The sequence below is a fragment of the Cenococcum geophilum genome, assembly GCF_001692895.1.
Source record: "Cenococcum geophilum 1.58 unplaced genomic scaffold K441scaffold_37, whole genome shotgun sequence".
Taxonomy (NCBI): domain Eukaryota; kingdom Fungi; phylum Ascomycota; class Dothideomycetes; order Gloniales; family Gloniaceae; genus Cenococcum; species Cenococcum geophilum.
The window spans coordinates 259,617-265,508 of record NW_027137595.1 but is presented as its reverse complement, the minus strand read 5'-3'; positions in this window follow the sequence as shown (position 1 = coordinate 265,508).

Sequence of the window (5,892 nt, the reverse complement as noted above, 5' to 3'; positions counted from 1 at the left end):
TATACAAACCGCTAGGTCTAGGGGCATATATAGCCTCCCGCGGTAATAAAGTAGTCTAGCGGAATTAAACTGCCACACTAGCTTTAAGCGGGCGCGTTAACGGCGTCTTATAGTATCTATACTATTGCTACGCTTTTGTAGCATAAAGTTATCTTTAGTCTAAAGTCCTTTAATAAGCTTAATAACTGTTTCCGTACTAGACTTATAAGTACTCTTTTAAGTACTAGCTTCTTTAACTTAGGTCCTTATTATACGCTACTTAATAGTATACGTATAGGTTGCCTAGTTAAACTATAATACTATATAGCCTAGGCGTACCGCCGTTGGGTTGCTGGCTTATAGCCGTAGAAATGACACCTCTATAGAAGGCTCGTTTTCTTATACACCTAATAGGACTTTTACTTTAGGTTAGTGGCCCTATATTCCTAAAGTCCTTTAGAGTAATAGTAGTATAGTATTTTCTTTTGGCGGACCCCCTGCGCCTAGGGGTTACCTTGACGGCGCGTCTATAGGGTTTATTTTTCCCGCCCTATGCTTAATAATAAAGTTATAGGTAGTTAATGCTATAGCTTATCTAGCTTACCGTCTATTAAGGGCTTTTACTTTTATAAAACCCTTTAGATTATTATAGTCTATAAGCACTTCTAGGCGGCTTAATAGCCCCTTAATATAATATCTTTAATGCTTAAAAGCCTCTATAATAGCTAGTAGCTCCTAATTATAGGTCTTATAATTATACTCTGCTAGCAAAAGCTTCCTAGACTAAAAAGCTATTAGATGCTAAAGACTATCTTTAAATAGCTGTGATATAATTGCTGCTAGGCCTTATATAGAGGTATTAGTCTCTAACTAGGTTAGTAAGCCCGGCGTATAGTGTTATAGAAGCGGCGCCGTTATAAAGGCGTTATAGAGCCGGCGTATTACCTACTCCGCCTCTTTAGGCCAACTAAAAGGCCTAGCTTTACGGCAGTTCTTTACTTCCTTAAGGAGATTAGTAATAGGCTTTGCAATAGTAAAGTACTTATAGATAAATTAGTAATAGAAGTTAGTAAAACTTAAGAAGACCTAGACATCCCTATAGGATTAAGGGCTCTCCTATTTAGTAATAGCTTCTACCTAGCTAGGATTTATTGCTACGCCTTTAGGACTAATAATATATTTTAGGAACTTAACCTCTTATATACTAAACCTGCACTTCTTAAGGTTTGCATATAGTTAATATTGCTATAACCTACGTAGTACTTCTAGTACGTGGCGCTAGTGTTCCTTTAGATTTTTAGAGAAAATTAGAATATTATTAAGATAGACTATATAGAAGACGTTTACCAGTCCTAATAAGGCCCAATTAATATAGCCCTAAAAGGTTGCTAGTCTATTAGTTAGCCTAAAAGGTAAAACTAAATACTTAAAGTGGCCGTAACGTATACGGAATGCCGTTTTTTACTTATTGCCCCGATGGATATAAAGGCGGTAGTACGTATTTATTAGGTCTAACTTAGTAAAGATTTTAGAACCTACTAAGCAGTCTAAGGTCTTACTAATTAATAGTAGTATAAGACGATTTTTAATCGTTACCTTATTAAGGCCTCTATAGTCTATATAGAGCCATAGCTTCCTATCTTTTTTAGGTATAAATAGGATAGGTGCCCCTATAGGACTAGTACTTAGTTAGATCTAGCCTTTAGCTAAGGTATTATCTAAGTACTTTCTTAGTACCTCTAGCTTCTTAACTAAGAGGTTATAGAGCGGCCTATATGGGACCTTCTGTCCCTTTTCTAGGTTAATAGTATAGTCGCCCTAGTAGTGTTAGGGTAGCTTTCCTACTTCCTTATATAAGAAGATATCGCTAGCTTCTTTTAATTATAGGGGAAGGACTAGTAAGCTGCTGTTATTTTATTTACTAGGCATTAATCTAGTAATTACTAGGGCGAAGACCCTAGATTCCTTTTAGAGAGACTCCGCAAAACCCTTAGGGGTTTATAGCAATAGGGACGAGCTATATAGCTTCTATTACCACGCCTTCGCCTTATAGTTAATAAGAAGTTAGGCCTTCTTTAACCCTAGCATACCTAGGGTAACAGTAGGGGATACGTTAGCCATTCTATAGTAGATAAGGATTACTTCCCTTATCCTACCCTAGCTATCCTTTATCCTTAATAGTACCTTATAGGCTTTATAGCAATATACCTAAGTTTTATTTAACTAGGACATCGGCAAAATATAGTACCCTACCAATGGCCTTAATGGTTAGTGGTTGACGCAATTAGCGCGCAGTTAAGGGCATTTGGCAACTCGACTGACTAGCCTATGTCGTGTTTTTTTAATACGCAGCCTACGCGCAGCCTACGCGCAACCTGCGCGCAACCTGCGCGCAACCTGTACGCAACCTGCAACTACAATTATATTTGGAGCTATCCACCTCTTTTATACTAATAGTATATTTTAGATAATAAACAAAGGCTACTTTAAAGCTATTTATAAGGCTAGTAAGGCAAATTATATACACTTCTTTATATAATCTATTATATTGTTTTAGACAATTTAATATAATATCCTAACTATTTTATAATATATTCTAAAAGCATAAGACCTTTCCTACTCTCCCTGCGACAATAATATACTATAAGTATTTAGCTTTGCTAGTATAGCATATATATATAGCTAAAAAGTAGCTACTAAGAGTAGCAGATATAGGCTAAAAGAAAGGTAGATTAAGAGCTAGTATATATAATAAAGAAGCCGTAGTTATCCTATAGGAGAGTATAGAAAGTCCTACACCTAATCTCCTACTAAAAACTCTACCGGCTCCTCCATACTAGAGTCTAGAGTATATATTATAAACTTTATATACTACTCCTTATTCTTAATTAAATTTAATATTACTTTTCCGTTACTATACTAGCCATAGCTGTCCTCTATAAGGCTATAGTACTACTTAAATTATATAAATAACTTATTAGATTTAAACCTTTCCGGCCTAGGCTTACNGGTTCCTATATTTAGGATAAAGTGGTATACTAGGGCGGAGGATATATATTCTGCTAAATCTAACAAACTTAGCTAGTTCCAAAAGTTAAATTAGTAAATATTATAGTAGTAGTAGGGCCCTAGATTTTCTAGCTTACTTTAGGGCTTTCCCTTTAAAACAGACTTAGTGGACTAGTCTAGCCTACTCTAGAGCTCTCTATTTAGGATAGACTTAATAAACTAGTCTAGCCTACTCTAGAGCTCTCCCTTTAAGATAGACTTAGTAGATTAGATAGTATAGCTAAGCTTACTAATAAATAGCCTAAGTTAATAATCGCGTTAGTTTTGTTATCGCTAAGGCTTATAAGGAACCTCTCTCTTATATCGTCGCTTAGATCTGCTATAAGGTCGTCAAGGTTATCTTTATACGGGTCCTTAATAATTTCTATAGTTAATTAATCCGGCATTAGGCCTATAGTATATTTAATAACTGCGGGCTAAAGCCGCAGCTAGATTTTAGATTACCGTTTTCTAGACATCTAGTTCTAGCTACCTAAGAGGTTAGCATAGGCTTCTATAACGGGTTAAAGAATAATAATAGGTAGTAAAACATCGGATATATACTAACCACTAATAATAGTGCTATAAAAGTTGTCCGTTCCCTTAGACCCAGTTCTATACTCCCTAATTATATAATATATTGCTGTTAAAACGAAAGTAATAGTGTTGCTAATAAGCTTTTTAAACATATTATAAGAGCAGGGTAATTAGGTAAGGCCGTTTCTTCCTCTACTATAAAATATACTAGCTATACTAGCAACTATCGCGTCGGAACAGAAGCGGTTATTACTTAGCTATTAACTCTTATTAGCATTTTACTAAATAGTATAGGCAAAATACCTTTATATAATCTAGCGCAATAAAATTATAATTAGTTAGTAGTTCCACAATTAGTTCGGGCGCGTCGTTAAACCCTAGCCTATATACCTCCCTTATAACTATACAAGCCTTTATAATCGCGTAGTTTCTAAAGTTCCCTATTGCGTTGAATAGCTATATATAATATTAAGATTGTTAGTAGACAATTTAATACAATATTTCTAATATATAGATACCTTATAAGCAGACACCGGGTCAGGAATACGATTAGCTTTTTTTTGCACTACTTTTAGCTGCTTTAAAATAGCTTCTAACTATGCCTTTTTTATTATATCCTTAATAAGGCCTAGAAAGCGGTCAAACTATAGGTTAATAAGATGCCCGTTACAAGTCCTAGAGTTAGTTACTAGCCTTGCTAGTAAAATAGACCTATAAAGCGCAAATATGGGCTTATATCTCTTAGGTGGGTTTTCTTTTATACGTCGCCGTTGTAATATCTAGAGGTACTCTTCTCTTGCCTATATCGCGGCAGTTAGGTCAAAATCGTCATAGTCCAACTTATCCTTACTTTCCCTAGTGCTATCTAGGTCCCCTTTAGATTAAATACTAGATTGGTATACTCTATATTAAAGGGAGGTTACTTGTTTCGTGGACGAAGCTATATTAGGGTTTAGGCGAACACGGCTTACTAGGGAGAATATAAAGCTAAATATTAGTTATTTACGCAATAAGGTTCGGATTAGGCGCGTAGGAGAGTATTTTAAACTAGCACACAATTGTTTACGCAGTAAGGTACGGATTAGGCGCGTAGAAGAGTATTTTAAACTAATACGCAATTGTTAAGAGCCAGAGGTATATTATAAAGATACTGCTTTTTATAGCGGTGGGCGGTTAAATAGTAAAAAGAGTATTCTGTTTATTAGGGCTTACCAAATACCAAATAGTAGAGGAGACTATTAAGTATTATAGTTAGACTCCGGTTATATATAAAGGTATAACCTACCTTAACCAAAAGATTAGGACTTCGCGTCTTTAATTAAGCTAATTCTGCTGCCAGATTATTAACAGATTTAGTAGATTTATTAATATTTAATTACTATTATTTTATAGAAGAAGTAGGTATAGACTTACAGTCACTATCCTCATTATTAGAGGAGATTACCCTTTTTAGCTAGAGGCGGCTATGTACATTCTATATATTATTAGCTAGCTTAATATATTATATACAACGTTAATAGGGTCTATTATATACCTGCTCCTCTCTACGCCTAGATATAACTAGACCAGAGTCGCTATTCTTATTATTAGATATTACCCTTTTAAGCCAGAGGCGGCTATATATATTTTATACATTATTAGCTAGCTTAATATATTATATTTAACGTTAACGGGGTCTATTATATGCCTACTCCTCTTCGCGCCTAGATATAACTAGACTAAAGTTATAATATTGCTCGTTCTAGCTAGGTTCTATATGCTCGTTCTGGCTGGGTTTTATATGCTCGTCCTAGCTAGGTTCTACGTACTTGTTCTCCATTAGCGCGTTCTTCCTTCTATTAGCTAGGACATGGGTAACTCCTAGTAGTAGGCTAGGTAGAGACGTAAGGTTAATTATACTAGTTATCCTCGTTTCCTTATCCTATATTAACTTAAAGTAGGGTTCTTACTACTAGTTTAAGTGTTTAATAACGCGTTTTTACGTTTACCTGCTATAGTAACACTCCTGTATTTACCTAGTTAGTAAAAGGTATAGCTTATAGCTAGAATAGGTTACCTTATAGCTGTTTTTATAATGTCTAGGGCGTATATAGATTAATAACTTAAAAAAATGTATACTGGTATAGTATATATTAGACTAATAGCAGTATTAGTAGGAGTATTATTACTATAGTGTTTACAAATGACTTAAATAGGGGTGCATTTATTATAATCAGCTGCTAGTTTTAACTAGTTGCGGTTAAGCCGCGACCGCGACCTATTAACTCGCGTTAAGTTAGTAGTTAAGAAAATATTATTATATAGTTAAAGATTGTCTAATACTATTTG